The sequence below is a fragment of the Kogia breviceps genome, chromosome 19 (genome assembly GCF_026419965.1).
Source record: "Kogia breviceps isolate mKogBre1 chromosome 19, mKogBre1 haplotype 1, whole genome shotgun sequence".
Taxonomy (NCBI): Eukaryota; Metazoa; Chordata; class Mammalia; order Artiodactyla; family Physeteridae; genus Kogia; species Kogia breviceps.
In genome coordinates, this window is record NC_081328.1 from 32,872,210 (window position 1) to 32,892,752 (window position 20,543).

Consider the following 20,543-nt stretch of genomic DNA (forward strand, 5'->3'; position numbering starts at 1 on the left):
TGAAAGTGAGGGGATGCAAAAAAGATATTCCATGCAAATGGAAATCAGAAGAAAGCTGGAGTAGCAGTTCTCATATCAGACAAAATAGACTTTAAAATAAAAACTATTACAAGAGACAAAGAAGGACACTACATAATGATCAAGGGATCAATCCATGAAGAAGATATAACAATTGTAAATATTTATGCACCCAACATAGGCGCACCTCAATACATAAGGCAAATACTAACAGCCATAAAAGGGGAAATCGACAGTAACACAATCATAGTAGGGAACTTTAACACCCCACTGTCACCAATGGACAGATCATCCAAAATGAAAATAAATAAGGAAACACAAGCTTTAAATGATACACTGCAAAAGATGGATTTACTTGATATTTATAGGACATTCCACCCAAAAACAACAGAATACACATTTTTCTCAAGTGCTCATGGAACATTCTCCAGGATAGATCATATCTTGGGTCACAAATCTAGCCTTGGCAAATTTAAGAAAATTGAAATCGTATCAAGTATCTTTTCTGACCACAACATTACGAGACTAGATATCAATTACAGGAAGAGATCTGTAAAATATACAAACACATGGAGGCTAAACAATACACTACTTAATAACGAAGTGATCACTGAAGAAATCAAAGAGGAAATCAAAAAGTACTTAGAAACAAATGACAATGGAGACATGATGACCAAAAACCTATGGGATACAGCAAAAGCAGTTCTAAGAGGGAAGTTTATAGCAATACAATCCTACCTTAAGAAACAGGAAACATCTCGAATAAACAACCTAACTTTGCACCTAAAGCAATTAGAGAAGGAAAAACAAAAAAACCCCAAATTTAGCAGAAGGAAAGAAATCATAAAGATCAGATCAGAAATAAATGAAAAAGAAATGAAGGAAGAAATAGCAAAGATCAATAAAAGTAAAAGCTGGTTCTTTGAGAAGATAAATAAAATTGATAAACAATTACCCAGACTCATCAAGAAAAAAAGAGAGAAGACTCATACCAACAGAATTAGAAATGAAAAAGGAGATGTAACAACTGACACTGCAGAAATACAAAAGATTATTAGAGATTACTACAAGCAACTCTATGCAAATAAAATGGACAACCTGGAAGAAATGGACAAATTCTTAGAAATGCACAACCTGCCAAGACTGAACCAGGAAGAAATAGAAAATATGAACAGACCAATCACAAGCACTCAAATTGAAACTGTGATTTAAAATCTTCCAACAAACAAAAGCCCAGCACCAGATGGCTTCACAGGCGAATTCTATCAAACATTTAGAGAATAGCTAACACCTATCCTTCTCAAACTCTTCCAAAAGATAGCAGAGGTAGGATCACTCCCAAACTCATTCTATGAGGCCACCATCACCCTGATACCATAACCAGATAAAGACGTCACAAAGAAAGAAAAGTACAGGCCAATATCACTGATGAACATAGATGCAAAAATCCTCAACAAAATATTAGCAAACAGAGTCCAACAGCACATTAAAAGGATCATACACCATGATCAAGTGGGGTTTATTCCAGGAATGCAAGGATTCTTCAATATACGCAAATCAATCAATGTGATACACCATATCAACAAACTGAAGGAGAAAAACCATATGATCATCTGAATAGATGCAGAGAAAGCTTTTGACAAAATTCAACACCCATTTATGATAAAAACCCTGCAGAAAGTAGGCATACAGGGAACTTTCCTCAACATAATAAAGGCCATATATGACAAACCCACAGCCCGCATTGTTCTCAATGGTGAAAAACTGAAACCATTTCCACTAAGATCAGGAACAAGACAAGGTTGCCCACTCTCACCACTCGTATTCAACATAGTTTTGGAAGTTCTAGCCACAGCAATCAAAGAAAATAAAGAAATAAAAGGAATCCAAATAGGAAAAGAAGAAGTAAAGGTGTCATTGTTTGCAGATGACATGATACTATACATAGAGAATACTAAGGATGCTACCACAAAACTACTAGAACTAATCAATGAATTTGGTAAAGTAGCAGGATACAAAATTAATGCACAGAAATCTCTGGCATTCTTATACACTAATGATGAAAAGTCCGAGAGGGAAATTAAGAAAACACTCCCATTTACCATTGCAACAAAAAGAATAAAATATCTAGGAATAAACCTACCTAAGTAGACAAAAGACTTGTATGCAGAAAGCTATAAGACACTGATGAAAGAAATTAAAGATGATACAAATAGGTGGAGAAATATACCATGTTCTTGGATTGGAAGAATCAACATTGTGAAAATGACTCTACTACCCAAAGTAATCTACAGATTCAATGCAATCCCTATCAAACTACCACTGGCATTTTTTACAGAACTAGAACAAAAAATTTCACAATTTGTATGGAAACACAAAAGACCCCGAATAGCCAAAGCAATGTTGAAAATGAAAATTGGAGGTGGAGGAATCAGGCTCCCTGACTTCAGACTATATTACTAGGCCACAGTAAACAAGACAGTATGGTACTGGCACAAAAACAGAAATATACATCAATGGAACTGGATAGAAAGCCCAGAGATAAACCTACACACATATGGTCACCTTATCTTTGATAAAGGAGGGAAGGATATACAGTGGAGAAAAGACAGCCTCTTCAATAAGTGGTGCTGGGAAAACTGGACAGCTACCTAGAAGTATGAAATTAGAAGTATGAAATTAGAACACACCACACACAAAAATAAACTCAAAATGGGTTAAAGACCTAAATGTAAGGCCAGACACTATCAAACTCTTATAGGAAAACATAGGCAGAACAGTCAATGACATAAACCACAGCAAGATCCTTTTTGACCCATCTCCTAGAGAAATGGAAATAAAAACAAAAATAAACAAATGGGACCTAATGAAACTTAAAAGCTTTTGCACAGCAAAGGATACCATAAACAAGACCAAAAGACAACCCTCAGAATGGGAGAAAATATTTGCAAATGAAGCAACTGACAAAAGATTAATATCCAAAATTTATAAGCAACTGATGCAGCTCAATAACAAAAAAACAAACTGCCCAATCCAAAAATGGGCAGAAGAACTAAATAGACATTTCTCCAAAGAAGATATACAGATTGCCAACAAACACATGAAAGAATGCTCAACATCATTAATCATTAGAGAAATGCAAATCAAAACTACAATGAGATAACATCTCACACCGGTCAGATTGGCCATCATCAAAAACTCTAGAAACAATAAATGCTGGAGAGGGTGTGGAGAAAAGGGAACCCTCTTGCACTGCTGGTGGGAATGTAAATTGATACAGCCACTATGGAGAACAGTATGGAGGTTCCTTAAAAAACTACAAATAGAACTACCATATGACCCCGCAATCTCACTACTAGGCATATACCCTGAGAAAACCATAATTCAAAAAGAGTCATGTACCAAAATGTTTATTGCAGCTCTATTTACAATAGCCAGGACATGGAAGCAACCTAAGTGTCCATCAACAGATGAATGGATAAAGAAGATGTGGCACATATATACAATGGAATATTACTCAGCCATAAAAAGAAATGAAACTGAGTTATTTGTAATGAGGTGGATAGACCTGGAGTCTGTCATACAGAGTGAAGTAAGTCAGAAGGAGAAAAACAAATACCATATGCTAACACATATATATGGAATCTAAGAAAAAAAAATGTCATGAAGAGATTAGTGGTAGGACTGGAATAAAACACAGACCTACTAGAGCATGGACTTGAGGATATGGGGAGGGGGAGGGGTAAGCTGTGACGATGTGAGAGAGTGGCAGGGACATATACACACTACCAAAAGTAAATTAGATAGCTAGTGGGAAGCTGCCGCATAGCACAGGGAGTTCACCTCTGTGATTTGTGACCACCTAGAGGGGTGGGATAGGGAGGGTGGGAGGGAGGGTCACGCAAGAGGGAAGAGATATGGGAACATATGTGTATGTATAACTGATTCACTTTGTTGTAAAGGAGAAACTAACACACTGTTTTAAAAACAGTTATACTCAAATAAAGATGTTTAAAAAAAGAAAAGATAAATAAATAAAATGAATGCAAATTGGAAAAGAAGAAGTAAAGCTGTCAATATTTGCAGATGACATGATACTATACATAATGAATCCTAAATATGTTTGCAGAAAACTACTAGAGCTAATCAATGAATTTGGCAAAGTAGCAGGATACAAAATTAATGCACAGAATTCTCTGGTATTCCCATACACTAATGATGAAAAATCTGAAAGTGAAATTGGGAAACCACTCCCATTTACCTTTGCAACAAAAAGAATAAAATATCTAGGAATAAACCTACCTAAGGAGACAAAAGACCTGTATGCAGAAAATTATAAAACACTGATGAAAGAAATTAAGGATGAGACAAATAGATGGAGAGGTATACCATGTTCTTTGATTGGAAGAGTCAACAGTGTGAAAATGAATCTATTACCCAAAGCAATCTACTGATTCAATGCAATCCCTATCAAACTACCACTGGCATTTTTCACAGAACTAGAACAAAAAATCTCACAATTTTTACAGAAACACAGAAGATCCCAAATAGCCAAAGCAAGCTTGAGAAAGAGAAATGGAGCTGGAGGAATCAGGCTCCCAGACTTCAGACTATACTATAAAGCTGCAGTAATCAAGACTGTATGGTACTGGCACAATAACAGAAATATAGATCAATGGAACAGAATAGAAAGCCCAGAGGTAAAGCCACACACATATGGTCACCTTATCTTTGTTAATGGAGGCAAGAATATATAGTGGTGAAAAGACAGCCTCTTCAATAAGTGGTGCTGGGAAAACTGGACAGCTTTATGTAAAAGAATGAAATTAGAACACTCCCTAACACCATACATAAAAATAAACTCAAAATGGATTAAAGACCTAAATGTAAGGACAGACTCCATCAAACTCTTAGAGGAAAACATAGGCAGAACATTCTATGACATAAATGTAAGCAAGATCCTTTTTGATCCACCTCCTAGAGAAATGGAAATAAAAACAAAAATAAACAAATGGGACCTAATGAAAATTAAAGGCTTTGGCACAGCAAAGGAAACCATAAACAAGACCAAAAGACAACACTCAGAATGGGAGAAAATATTTTCAGATGAAGCAACTGACAAAGGATTAATCTCCAAAATACACAAGCAGCTCATGCAGCTCAATATCAAAAAAACAAACAACCCAATCCAAAAATGAGCAGAAGACCTAAATAGACATTTCTCCAAAGACGATATACAGATTGCCAACAAACACATGAAAAGATGCTCAACATCACTAATCATTAGAGAATTGCATATAAAAACTACATTGTGGTATCACCTCACACCAGTCAGAACATCCATCATCAAAAAATCTACAAAGAATAAATTTTGGAGAAGTTGTGGAGAAAAAGGAACACTCTTGCACTGTTGGTAGGAATGTAACTTGATACAGCCACTATGGAGAACAGTATGGAGGTTCCTTAAAAAGCTAATAACAAAACTACCATATGACCCAGCAATCCCACTACTAGTCATATACCCTTTTGAAGTTGTAATTCAAGAAAAGTCATGTACCAAAATATTCATTACAGCTCTATTTACAATAGCCAGGACATGGAAACAACCTAAGTGTCCAGGAACAAATGAATGGATAAAGAAGATGTGCCACATATATACAATGCAATATTATTCAGCCATAAAAAGGAATGAAACTGAATTATTTGTAGTGAGGTGGATGGACATAGAGACTGTCATACAGAGTGAAGTAAGTCAGAAAGTGAAAAACAAATACTGTATGCTAACACATATATATGGAATCTAAGAAAAAAAATTGTCAGAAGAAACTAGGGATAAGATGGGAATAAAAATGTAGACCTTCTAGAGAATGGCCCTTAGGATATGGGGAGGGGGAATGGTAAACTGGGACATAGTGAGAGAGTGGCATGGGCATATATACACTATCAAATGTAAAATAGATAGGTAGTGGGAAGCAGCCGCATAGAGCAGGGAGATCAGCTCGGTTCTTTGTGACCATCTAGAGGGGTGGGAGGGAGGGAGATGCAGGAGGGAAGAGATATGGGGACATATGTATATGTATGACTGATTCACTTTGATATAAAGCAGAAAGTAACACACAATTGTAAAGCAATTATACTCCAATAAAGATGTTTTAAAAAATAGCAAGTTCATAACCTTGTGTTCTGCTATGCCATATACAATATACTATCACAACAGGATCTATTTGATCCTGTCAATAAATCTGTAGTGTAAGAAAAGGGAATATAATTCCAATTTCATAGAACTTCTTAGTGACGGAGTCACTACTGAAGTCCAAGTTCTCTGATTCCAAATCCTGAACATTTTCCAGCACCCTCTACTCTATATACATAGATACATACAAGGACCTTATAAAGTCCTTTCCTGAGATGGCATTCTGGCAGCGAGAGTGGAATGAATGCTTAAGACCACAAAGTCCCGGTGTTGCTAGGAGTAAAGGGAGCTGAAGGGGAAAAGTGCCACCATAGACAAAACGGTGCTACAAAAATGGTCAGCCATACTAGAGACACATTAAGCTTGACTTACAGTTTCATTTGCTGATCTTAAAATGGACATGGAAATTTCTAATGCCTCCTTACCTCCCAAGTATACTGTGAAAAGAAAGTAATGACATCAGTGTTTCTGAAAGAGAGGTCATTAGAAATTTCTGAGCATACACTAATTACAAGTATTTGATTCACTCATGTTCTCACCCTCATGGACAATCTACTCTTTACCCTGCCCACTGAGTTTTAATTTCAATGACTGCATTTTCATTTCTACAAGTTCTCTTTAGCTATCCTCTTTCATTCTTTTCACATATTCTCACTTCTTTCTATTATAATTTTGATGATTTTTGAGTATACTCATTTCATGGTCTTTATCTAATAGCTCTGTGATTAGAAACTCCTGAGGTTCAAATCCTGCTGTATGTTTTGTCTGATGACTCTTAAATATAGAAGATGGTTTCCTTGTACATTTTATAGTTTGGTTTTGAGCTCAATTCTAGTGGGGCTTTCTCTATAGAAATACCAAGTGACCTGAGTTAAGTGTCCATTCAGCTTTCTGAGGCAGTTTTGAATTTACCTCTATAGTCATTCCAAAACTATCACCTGCCTGGAACCAGGGGTATGTTCATTTTTCAGCTTAGGCCATACAGGTAGTATAACTTAGAACCCCAAACTTGTACAAGGAGTTCAGAACTCAGGAGGAGACAGAAAAACTTCACTACAGGATCTCTACCAGCGGGTGGAATTTTTTGTATCTAAACATTTCTCCAAGTATATAGCTTTTCAAGTACCCCAGATTTTTCCACTGCTCTTAGTTCCAACTGCCTGCTGCACAAGTGCCCAAGACCTCATCTCCCATCTCTGTGTGAGTTTGAAAATCCAAACCCTTTGTTTAGTGTAAGGATAAACTCCCACCTACCCAAGACTGCTGAACCATTAGCCCTCTTCTTCATTTTCCTGTTTTTAGATCCTGATGATTCCCCTGACCGTCTACACATTTAAAAGCATGTTCATTATATTCTATCCAGAATTTCTAGGTATTTTCTAATGGGAAGGTTTTCAGACTATTTAGATTACAATACTACTGGAAATGGGACCACCAGCCACTTTGGATACATTATTCAATGTAATCCTCATCCCATTCCTGCAAGATAGATAATCATAGTTCCATTTCACAAATGAGGAAATTAAGACTCAAAGAAGTTAAATAATTTTCTTAAGTTCACACAACTAATCCTGACCTTGAAGACCATGTTCTCTCCCATATATCATATTACCTCTCTGAAGAGCTAGCCTAATTCTTCTTCTGTGTCTGAAAGGAGTCCAGAGCTTGCCAAGATTTTATACTGAAGATTTCCTTTGAATAGTCTCCTTGAAGAATATTCTTTCAGAAAAATAGTTTCTGGCAGTGTTCCATTATTAATTATAAGGGTGAATGGTAAGCTAAAAAATTATGAAGTCTGAATGTGGCTTGACATCACCTTTGGGGAAAACATCAATAATGACTGAACAGGCTTGTGTCTGAGCATAATGAGAGTATGAGAGAGATACACTTTCCCTCCTCAGGCAGCCAGCCTCATTTTATCCAAGGGTGGGTCAGCAGAAGGTCTAGAGGATTGGCTCTGCCTGAAATCCATAGGAGAAAGTGGATACAGGAAAAGTTAATGTCCATGCTGTGGAATCATAAAACCAATGAAAACCTGCATCACTGGCTTATAAATTGGCTCAAGGCCAAATACAAAATAAAGACATAACTGGAGCGTTTCCAAGTAGAAAAAGGTTATTAGTGGAATGACATTAATCACAATGATTAATGCTGAAATCCAAGCTTTTTATTATGTAAAAGACTCAGAAGAGTACATTGACAGGGAGAACTAAAAGGTTCCAATTTTGCAGAAAATAGTGAACCAAAGAGGGACAGTAAGTATTCAGGATGTGATTCAAAAATCAGAAAGCTGGATGAGTCACACAAATCATGCTTAAAAGCCGCTTATGCAAAGAAGTTTGCCAGAAAATAAATGTGCCTACAGATGGCCGATCAGGAGGCAGTTAGATAGCCTTGAGTGCTGCAAGGGCAGCCAGACCAAGGGACAGGGCAAGGGGGAGTTGGGAGCATGAGCTCAGAACAGGGACCTGGCCATCCACAAAACCTCCAGAGTTCACAGCCTGCCAAAGACTGTCCCCACGATTGGAACTCCAGAGTTTTAAAAATCTCTTACCCCAGATGAGTAGAAGCAGAGGAACAGTGCTAAATGGATATTGTTGTGTCTACAAGAAACAGTGCTGAATCAAAATGAAACTACATATATCAAAGCTTCATCCCTAAATCCCAACCAAGCTATATGAGACATTAGTCAGTGATGAAGGAAATGTAGAAGAAAAAGACCATTTGAAAAAAAAGAAGAAAGTTAACGCAAAAAAAATCTAAACTGGAATTAGGTGGTCAGAAGGCTTTTAATGGTCTGACCATTACCACTGGTGAGGTAATTTGATCCAATGGAATATGAACACAAATTATGTGCACCACTTCATGGTCTAGAACATATACAATCCTCCATCTGTTTCCTCATCTGCCACTAGAATTCAGATAACTCCATAGGCTTACATGAGGACAGAGTCTCAAGAAAGAAGGATCCAGGATTCCTAAATCACTGTTTGAAAGGATTTGGAATCAGGAATACCTGTGTGAACTTTATGAGAGAAAGACAGAAATTTCTACTAAGTTTAACCCCTTATTATTTTGGTGCAGGGGGTATTTTTAAACAGCTAACATTAATCCTAATTAATAGAGACATAAAAGAAAAGTTGGAGACCACCTGGAGTTAGAAAATATATAAATATACAAGAGAAAGAAGTAAGGCATTATAGCAATTTAGCATAGGCTCTGAGCTTCATGGAAGACAGAGAAACTGAAATAAACAAACAAACAAAAATCACATGGTGGGGGTGCTTTGAAGATGGAGGAGTAGTAAGACTCGGAGATCACCTTCCTCCCCACAAATACATCAAAACTACATCTACATGTGGAACAACTCCTACAGAACACCTACTGAATGCTGGCAGAAGACCTCAGACTTCCCAAAAGGCAAAGAAACACCCCATGTACCTGGGTAGGGCAAAAGAAAAGACAGAGACAAAAGATTAGGGACAGGACCAGCCCCTCTGGAAGGGAGCTGTGATGGAGGAAAAGTTTCCACACTCTAGGAAGCCCCTTCACTGGCAGAGATGGGGGATAGGAGGGGGAAGCTCAGGAGCCATGGAGGAGAGCACAGCAACAGGGGTGCGGAGGGCAAAGCAGAGAGATTCCTTCACAGAGGATCAGTGCCAACCAGCACTCACAAACCTGAGAGGCTTGTCTGCTCACCCTCCAGGGTGTGGGGGTGGGGGTTGGGAGCTGAGGCTCAGGCTTCGGAGGTCAGACCCCAGGGAGAGGACTGGGGTTGGCTGCATGAACATAGCCTGAAAGGGGCTAGTGCACCACAGCTGGACGGGAGGGAGTCCGGAAAAAGTCTGGACCTCCCTAAGAGTCAAGAGACCATTGTTTTGGGGTGTGTGAGGAGAGGGGATTCAGACAACGCCTAAACAAGCTCCAGAGATGGGTGTGAGCCATGGCTATCAGTGCAGACACCAGAAATAGGCATGAAATGCTAAGGCTGATGCTGTAGGCACCAAGAAGCCTGTGTGCAAGCACAGGGCACTATCCACACTTCCCCTCCTGGGAGGCTGTGCAGCCCGCCACTGCCAGGGTCCTGTGATCCAGGGATAACTTCCCCAGGAGAACAAATGGCGTGCCTCAGTCTGTTGCAACGTCACGCTGGTCTCTGCCACTACTGGGTCATCCCACATTCCATACCCCTCTGTCCCCCCAGACTGAGTGAGCCAGAGACCTCCAATCAGCTGTTCCTTTAACCCCAACCTGTCTCGGCAGGGAACAAACACCCTCAGGTGACCTACACACAGAGACAAGGCCAAATCCAAAGCTGAACCCCAGGAGCCGTGCAAACAAAGAAGAGAAAGGGAAATTTCTCCCAGCAGCCTCACGAGAAGCGTATAAAATCTCAACAATCAACTTGATGTACCATGCAACTGTGGAATATATGAATAGACAACGAATCATCCCAAAATTGAGGCGGTGGATTTTGGGACCAACTGTAGACTTGGGGTTTGCTCTCTGCATCTAATTTGTTTCTGGTTTTATGTTTATCTTAGTTTAGTATTTAGAGCTCATTATCATTGGTAGATTTGTTTATTGATTTGGTTGCTCTCTTCTGTTTTTTTTCTATATATATATTTTTTTTCCTTTTTCTCTTTATCTGAGTATGTGCATACTTCTTTGTGTGATTTTGTCTGTATAGCTTTGCTTTTGCCATTTGTCCTACAGTTTTGACTGTCCTTTCTTTTTTTTTTTTTTTTTTGGTATAGTTCTTAGAGCTTGTTATCATTGGTAGATTTGTTTTTTGGTTTGGTTGCTCTCTTCTTTCTCTCTTTCCTTTTTTAATGACTTAAATATTTTTATTTTTAATACTTTTTTTCTATTTTAATAACTTTATTTTCTTTCTATCCTTCTTTCTTTTTTAAAAACATCTTTATTGGAGTATAATTGCTTTACAATGGTGTGTTAGTTTTGGCTTTACAACAAAGTGAATCAGTTATACATATACATATGTTCCCACATCTCTTCTCTCTTGTGTCTCCCTCCCTTCGACCCTCCCTATCCCACCCCTATAGGTAGTCACAAACCACCAAGCTGATCTCCCTGTGCCATGCAGCTGCTTCCCACTAACTATCTATTTAACATTTGGTAGTGTATATATGTCCATGCCACTCTCTCACTTTGTCACAGCTTACCCTTCACACTCCCCATATCCTCAAGTCCATTCTCTAGTAGGTCTGTGTCTTTATTCCCATCCTACCCCTAGCTTCTTCGTGACTTATTTTTCTTAGATTCCATATATATGTCTTAGCATACGGTATTTGTTTTTCTCTTTCTGACTTACTTAACTCTGTATGACTGACTCTAGGTCCATCCACCTCACTACAAATAACTCAATTTCATTTCTTTTTATGGCTCAGTAATATTCCATTGTATATAGGTGCCACATCTTCTTTATCCATTCAGCTGTTGATGGACACTTAGGTTGTCCACTTAGGTTGTAGGACACTTAAGGTAATTATCGATATGCATATTCCTATTACCATTTTCTTAAATGTTTTGAGTTTGTTCTTGTAGGTCTTTTCCTTTCTTGTGTTTCTTGCTTAGAGAAGTTCCTTTAGCATTTGTTGTAAAGCTGGTTTGGTGGTGCTGAACTCTCTCAGCTTTTGCTTGTCTGTAAAGGTTTTAATTTCTCCATCAAATCTGAATGACATCCTTGCTGAGTAGCGTAATCTTGGTTGTAGGTTTTTCTCCTTCATCACTGTAAATATGTCCTGCCACCCCCTTCTGGCTTGCAAAGTTTCTGCTGAAAGATCAGCTGTTAACCTTATGGGGATTCCCTTGTGTGTTATTTGTTGCTTTTCCCTTGCTGCTTTTAATATGTTTTCTTTGTATTTAATTTTTGATAGTTTGATTAATATGTATCTTGGCATGTTCCTCCTTGGATTTATCCTGTATGGACTCTCTGTGCTTCCTTTACTTGATTGACTATTTCTTTTCCCATATTACAGAAGTTTTCAACTATAATCTCTTCAAATATTTTCTCAGTCCCTTTCTTTTTCTCTTCTTCTTCTGGGACCCCTATAATTCAAATGTTGGTGCATTTAATGTTGTCCCAGAGGTCTCTGAGACTGTCCTCAGTTCTTTTCATTCTTTTTTCTTTATTCTGCTTTGCAGTAGTTATGTCCAGTATTTTATCTTCCAGGTCACTTATCCATTCTTCTGCCTCAGTTATTCTATTGATCCCATCTAGAGTATTTTTAATTTCATTTATTGTGTTGCTCATCATTGCTTGCTTCCTCTTTAGTTCTTGTAGGTCCTTGTTAAATGTTTCTTGCATTTTGTCTATTCTATTTCCAAGATTTTGGATCATCTTTACTATCATTATTCTGAATTCTTTTTCAGGTAGACTACCTATTTCCTCTTCATTTGTTAGGTCTGGTGGGTTTTTAACCTTGCTCCTTCATCTGCTGTTTGTTTTTCTGTCTTTTCATTTTGCTTACTGTGTTTGGGGTCTCCTTTTTGCAGGCTGCAGGTTCGTAGTTCCCATTGTTTTTGGTGTCTGTCCCCAGTGGCTAAGGTTGGTTCAGTGGGTTGAGTAGGTTTCCTGGTTGGGGGGACTAGTGTCTGTGTTCTGGTGGATGAGGCTGGACCTTGTCTTTCTGGTGGGCAAGTCCACGTCTGCTGGTGTGTTCTGGGGTGTCTGTAGACTTATTATGATTTTAGGCAGCCTCTCTGCTAATGGATGGGGCTGTAGTCCTGTGTTGCTAGTTGCTGAGCATAGGGTGTCCAGCACTGTAGCTTGCTGGTCGTTGAGTGAATCTGGGTCTTGGTGTTGAGATGGAGATCTCTGGGAGATTTTCGCTGTTTGATATTACATGGAGCTGGGAGGACTCTTGTGGACCAGTGTCCTGAGGTTGGTTCTCCCACCTCAGAGACCCAGCCCTGATGCCTGGCTGGAGCACCAAGAGCCTTTAATCCACACGGCTCAGAATAAACGGGAGAAGACATAGAAAGGAAAGAAAGAAGGAAAGAAGGAAGGAAGGAAGGAAGGAAGGAAGGAAGGAAGGAAGGAAGGAAGGAAGGAAGGAAGGAAGGAAGGAAGGGAGGGAGGGAGGGAGGGAGGGAGGGAGGGAGGGAGGGAGGAAGAAAGAAGTTAGGAAAAAAGGAAAGAAGGGAGGAAAAAATGGGGGAAGAAAGGAAGGAAGAAAGAAAGGAAGAAAGGAAGGAAGGAAGGAAGAAAGAAAGAAGTTAAAATAAAATAGGATAAGATAAAGTTATTAAAATAAAAAATAATTATTAAGAAGAAAAATTTTTTAAAGTAAAAAAACAAACAAACAAAAAAAACGGGTCAGTCAGAACCCTAGGACAAATGGTGATAGCAAAACTATACACACAAAATCTCACACAGTAGCACACACATACACACTCACAAAACGAGAAAATGGGAAAATAATAATATATATTGCTCCCAAAGTTCACCTCCTCAACTTGGGCTGATTCGCTGTCTATTCAGGTATTCCACAGATGCAGGGCACTTCAAGTTGATTGTGGAGATTTAATCCACTGCTTCTGAGTCTCCTGGGAGAGACCTCCCCCTCTCCTCTTTGTTTGCACAGCTCCTGGGGTTCAGATTTGGACTTGGCCCCACCTCTGCACGTAGGTCACCCAGGGCGTCTGCTCTTCGCTCATACAGGACGGGGTTAAAGGAGCAGCTGAGTCGGAGCTCTGGCTCAGGCCGGGGGGAGGGAGGGGTACAGATGCGGGGTGAACCGGTGGCGGCAGAGGCCGGTGTGATGCTACACCAGTCCGAGGCGCACCACACGTTCTACCGGGGAAGCTGTCCCTGGATCCCAGGACGCCAGCAGTTGCGGGCTGCACAGGCTCCCAGGAGGGGAGGTGTGGAGAGTGACCTGTGTGTGAACACAGGTGGCAGCCGCAGCCCTAGCTTCCCACACCCACCTCTGGTGTCTGTGCTGATAGCCACGGCTCGCGCCCATCTCAGGAGCTCCTTTAAGTGGTGTGCTTAATCCCCTTTCCTCATGCCCCAGGAAGCAAAGAGGGAAGAAAAGGTCTCTTGCCTCTTCGGCAGCTCCAGATTTCTCCCGGACTCCCTCCTGGCTAGCCGTGGTGCACTAACTCCTTCAGGCTGTGTTCACGCAGCCAACCCTAGTCCTCTCCCAGCTTCCAACCAAAGCTCGAGCCTCAGCTCCCAGCCCCTGCCCTTCCCGCCAGGTGAGCAGACAAGCCTCTCGGGCTGGTGAGTGCTGGTCGGCACTGAACCTCTGTGGGAATCTCTCTGCTTTGCTCTCCACACCCTGTTGCTGGGCTCTTTTCCGTGGCTCTGAAGCTTCATCCTCTGCCACCCGCAGTCTCTGCCCATGAAGGGGCTTCTAGTGTGTGGGAACCTTTCCTCCTTCACAGCTCCTTCCCACTGGTTCAGGTCCCATCCCTATTCTTTTGTCTCTGTTTATTCTTTTTCTTTTGCCCTACCCAGGTACGTGGGGAGTTTCTTGCCTTTTGGAAGGTCTGAGATCTTCTGCCAGTGTTCAGTGGGAGTTCTATAGGAGAAGTTCCATGTGTAGATGTATTTCTGATGTATCTGTGGGTAGGAAGGTGATCTCCATGTCTTACTCTTCCACCATCTTCTCTCTCCTCTCTCTCCCCATGTATTTTTATTTCCAGTAGGTGTTTCCTGTCTTGGCTGCAAAGCACTGTATCATGCAGGCCTATGCTTAGTACCACCAATCTATCATTTTTTCGTCCTTTGTGCTTAGTCTAGTTTCACTTGCTCGTACGGTACCACATGTGGAGGTACTGCACTGGGCACTTCAGACGAGAGTTCCTAGTGTGAAACTACTGCACTAGAACCTCAGCTTAGATGATGCTGATGACTCTGTCTCTCTTTCTTTCTTCTTATTTGTCCCTTTTCTTCAGAGCCAAGTGGCTGATAGAGTCTTGATGCTGTGACCAGTTATCAGGCCAGAGCCTCGCAGGTCAGAGAGCTGAGTTCAGGACATTGGGCCACCAGGGACCTCCTGACCCCATGTAATATCAAAAGGCAAAAGCTCTCCCAGAGATCTTGAACTCAATGCTAAGACCCAGATCCACTCATTGACAAGCAAGCTACAGTGCTGGACACCCTATGCCAAACAACTAGCAAGACAGGAACACAACCCCACCCATTAGCAGAGAGGATGCCTAAAAGCATAATACATTCACAGAAGCCCCAAAACACATCACCGGACATTGTCCTGCCAACCAGAAAGACAAGGTCCAGCCTCATCCACCAGAACACACGCACCAGACCACTCCACCAGGAAGCCTACACAAGCCACTGAACCAACCTTATCCACTGGAGCAGACACCAAAAACAATGGGAACTACAAACTTGCAGCCTGCAAAAAGGAGACCCAAAACACAGTAACTAAGCAAAATGAGAAATACACAGCAGATGAAGGAGGAAGGTAAAAGTCCATCAGACCAAACAAAGAAGAGGAAATAGGCAGTCTACCTGAAAAAGAATTCAAAGTAATGATAGTAAAGATGATCCAAAATCTTGGAAACAGAATGAAGAAAACATGACAAACATTTAACAAAGACTTAGAAGAACTAAAGAGCAAGCAAACAATGATGAACAACACAATAAATGAAATTTAAAATTCTAAAGAAGGAATCAATAGCAGAATAACTGAAACAGAAGAACGGATAAGTGACCTGGAAGATAAAATAGTGGAGATAACTAAAACATAGCAGAATAAAGAAAAGAGAATGAAAAGAATTGAGGACAATCTCAGAGACTTCTGGGACAACATTATGTACACCAATATTCAAATTATAGGCCCAGAAGAAGAAGAGAAAAAGAAAGGGACTGAGAAAATATTTGAAGAGATTATAGTTGAAAACTTCCCTAATATGGGTAAGAAAACAGTCAATCAAGACCAGGAAGTGCAGAGTCTGATACATGAAAAATCCAAGGAGAAACACAACAAGACACATATTAATCAAACTATCAAAAATTAAATACAAATAAAAAATATTAAAAGCAGAAAGGGAAAAGAAACAATTAACATACAAGGGAATCCCCTTAAGGTTAACAGATGATCTTTCAGCAGAAACTCTGCAAGCCTGAAGGGAGTGGCAGGACATAATTAAAGTGATGAAAGGGAAAAACCTACAACAAAGATTATTCTACCCAGCAAGGATCTCATTCAGATTTGACAGAGAAATAAAAACCCTTAAAGAAAAGCAAAAGCTAAGAGAATTCCACACCCCCATACCAGCTCTACAACAAATGCTAAAGGAACTTCTCTAGGCAGGAAAAACAAGAGAAGGGAAAAACAATAACAAACCCAAAACAATTAAGACAATGGTAATAGGAATATACATATCAATAATTACCTTAAATGTAAATGGATTAAATGCTTCAACCAAAAGACATTCACTGGCTAAATGGATACAAAAACAAGACCCATATATATGCTTTCTAAAACAGACCCACTTCAGACCTACAGACACATACAGACTGGAAGTGTGGGAATGGAAAAAGATATTACATGAAAAGGGAAATCAAAAGAAAGCTGGAATAGCAATTCTCATATCAGACAAAATAGACTTTAAAATAAAGACTATTACAAGAGACAAAGCAGGATACTACATAATGACAAGGGATCAATCCAAGAAGAATATATAACAATTATAAATATTTTATGGGCCAACCATAGGAGCACCTCAATACATAAGGCAAATACTAACAGCCATAAAAGGGGAAGTCAACATTAACACAATACTAGGGTACTTTAACCCCCACTTTCACCAATGGACAGATCATCCAAAATGAAAATAAATAAGGAAACACAAGCTTTAAATGATACATAACACAAGATGGAATTAACTTGATATTTATAGGACATTCCATCCAACAACGGCAGAATACACTTTCTTCTCAAGTGCTCAGGGTACATTCTCCAGGATAAATCATACCATGGGTCACAAATCAAGCCTCAGTAAATTTAAGAAAATTGGAATCGTATCAACTGTCTTTTCAACAACAATGCTATGAGACTAGATATCAATTACAGGAAAAAATCTGTAAGAAATACAAACACATGGAGACTAAACAATACTCTACTAAATAACCAAGAGATCACAGAAGAAATCTGAGAGGAAATCAAAAAATACCTAGAAACAAATGACAATGAAAACACGATGAACCAAAATCTATGGGATGCAGCAAAAGCAGTTCTAAGAGGGAAGTTTGTAGCAATACAATCCTACCTCAAGAAACAAGGAACATCTCAAATAAACAACCTAACCTTACAGAAAGACAATTAGAGAAAGAAGAACAAAAACACCCTAAAGTTATCAGAAGTAAATAAATCATAAAGATGAGATCAGAAATAAATGAAAAAGAAATGAAGGAAATGATATAACTAAAAGTTGGTTCTCTGAGAAGTTAAACAAAATTGATAAACCATTAGGCAGACTCATCAAAAATAAAGGGAGAAGACACAAATCAATAGAATTAGAAATGAAAAAGGAGAAGTAACAACTGACACTGCAGAAATACAAAGGATTATGAGAGATTACTACAAGGAACTAGGTGCCCCAAAAATGGACAACCTGAAAGAGGTGGATAAATTCTGAGAAAAGCACAACCTTCTGAGACTGAGCCAGAAAGAAATAGAAAATATAAACAGACTAATCATAAGCACTGAAATTGAGACTGTGATTTAAAAATCTTCCAACAAACAAAAGCCCCAAACCAGATGGTCTCACAGGTGAATTCTATCAAACATTTAGAGAAGAGCTAACACCTACTTTTGTCAAACTCTTCCAACATATAGCAGAGGGAGGAACCCTCCCAAACTCATTCTACAAGGCCCCCATCACACTGATACCAAAACCAGAGAAAGATGTCACAAAAAAAGAAAACTACAGACCAATATCACTGATGAACATAGATACAAAAATCCTCAACAAAATACTAGCAACAAAAACCCAGCAGCACATTAAAAGGATCATACACCATGTTCAAGTGGGTTTTACCCTAGGACTGCAAGGATTCTTCAATATAAGCAAATCAATCAATGTGATAGACCATATTAAGAAATTGTAGCACAAAAATCATATGATTATCTCAATAGGTGCAGAAAAATTTTTTGACAAAATTCAACAGCCAATTATGATAAAAAACCCTCCAGAAACTAGGCATAGAGGGAACTTACCTCGATGTAATATAGGCCATATATGACAAACACACAGTCAACATCATTCTCAATGGTGAAAAACTTAAATCATTTCCTCTAAGATGTGGAACAAGACACGGTTGTCCATTCTCACCACTGTTATTTAACATAGCTTTGGAAGTTTTAGCCACAGCAATCAGAGAAGAAAAAGAAATAAATCCAAATCAGAAAAGAAGTAAAGCCATCATTGTTTGCAGATGACATGATACTACACATAGAGAATCTCAAAGATGCTACCAGAAAACTACTAGAGTTAATCAATGAATTTGGTAAAGTAGTGGGATACAAAATTAATGCACAGAAGTCTTTTGCATTCCTGTATACTAATGATGAAAAATCTGAAAGTGACATTAAGAAAACACTCCCATTTACCATGGCAACAAAAAGAATAAAAAACCTGGAATGAACCTACATAAGGAGACAAAAGACCTGTATGAAAACTATGACACTAATGAAAAAAATTAATGATGATACAAAGAGATGGAGAGATATACCATGTTCTTGGATTGGAAGAATCAACTTGGGAAAATGACTATACTACCCAAAGCAATCTACAGATTCAATGCAATCCCTATGAAACTACCAATGGCACTTTTCACAAAACTAGAACAAAAAATTTCACAATTTGTATGGAAACACAAAAGACCCCAAATAGCCAAAGCAATCTTGAGAAAGAAAAATGGAACTGGAGGAATCAGGCTGCTGGATATCAGACAATATAACAAAGCTACAGTAATCAAGACAGTGTGGTATTGGCACAAAAACAGAAATATAGATCAATGGAATAGGATAGAAATCCCAGAGGTAAACCCACGCACATATGATCACCTTATCTTTGATAAAGGAGGCAAGAATACATAGTGGAGAAAAGACAGCCTCTTCAGTAAGTGGTGCTTGGAAAACTTCATGTAAAAGAATGAAATTAGAACACTTCCTAACACCATACACAAAAATAAACTCAAAATGGATTAAAGACTTAAATATAAGGCCAGACTCCATCAAACTCTTAGAGGAAAATATATGCAGAACTCTCTATGACATAAATAACAGTAAGATCCTTTTTGACACACCTCCTAGAGGAATGGAAATAAAAACAAAAATAAACAAATGGGACCTAATGAAACTTAAAAGCATTTGCACAACAAAGGAAAACATAAACAACATGAAAAGACAACCCTTGGCATAGAAGAAAATATTTGCAAATGAAGCAACTGACAAAGGATTAATCTCCAAAATTTACCAGCAGCTCATGCAGCTCAATATCCCAAAAACAAACAACCCAATCCAAAAAATGGGCAGAAGTACTAAATAGACATTTCTCCAAAGAAGATATACAGATTGCCAACAAACACATGAAAGGATGCTCAACATCACTAATCATTAGAGAAATGGAAATAAAAACTATAATGTGGTATCACCTCACACCAGTCAAAATGGCCATCATCAAAAAATCTACAAACAATAAATGTTGGAGAGAGTGTGGAGAAAAGGGAACCCTCTTGCACTGTTGGTGGGAATATAAATTGATACAAACACTATAGAGAACAGTATGGAGGTTCCTTTAAAAACTAAGAGTAGAACTACCATACGACCCATCAATCCCAATACTGGGCATATACCCTGAGAAAACCATAATTCAAAAAGAGTCATGTACCACAATGTTCATTGCAGCTCTATTTACAATAGCGAACATATGGAAGCAACCTAAGTGTCCATCATCAGATGAATGGATAAAGTAGATGTGGCACATACATACAATGGAATATTACTGAGCCATAAAAAGAGATGAAACTGAGTTATCTGTAGTGAGGTGGATGGACCTAGAGTCTGTCATACAATGTGAAGTAAGTCAGAAAGACAGAATGAATATCGTATGCTAACACATATATATGGAATCTAAAAACAAAATACAAAAAAGCAATGTTTCTTAAGAACCTAGGTGCAGGATAGGAATAAAGATGCAGACGTAGAGAATGGACTTGAGGACATGCGGAGGAGAAAGGGTAAGCTGGGACGAAGTGAGAGATTAGTATGAACACATATACACTACTAAATGTAAAATAGATAGCTAGTGGGAAGCAGCCACAAAGCACAGG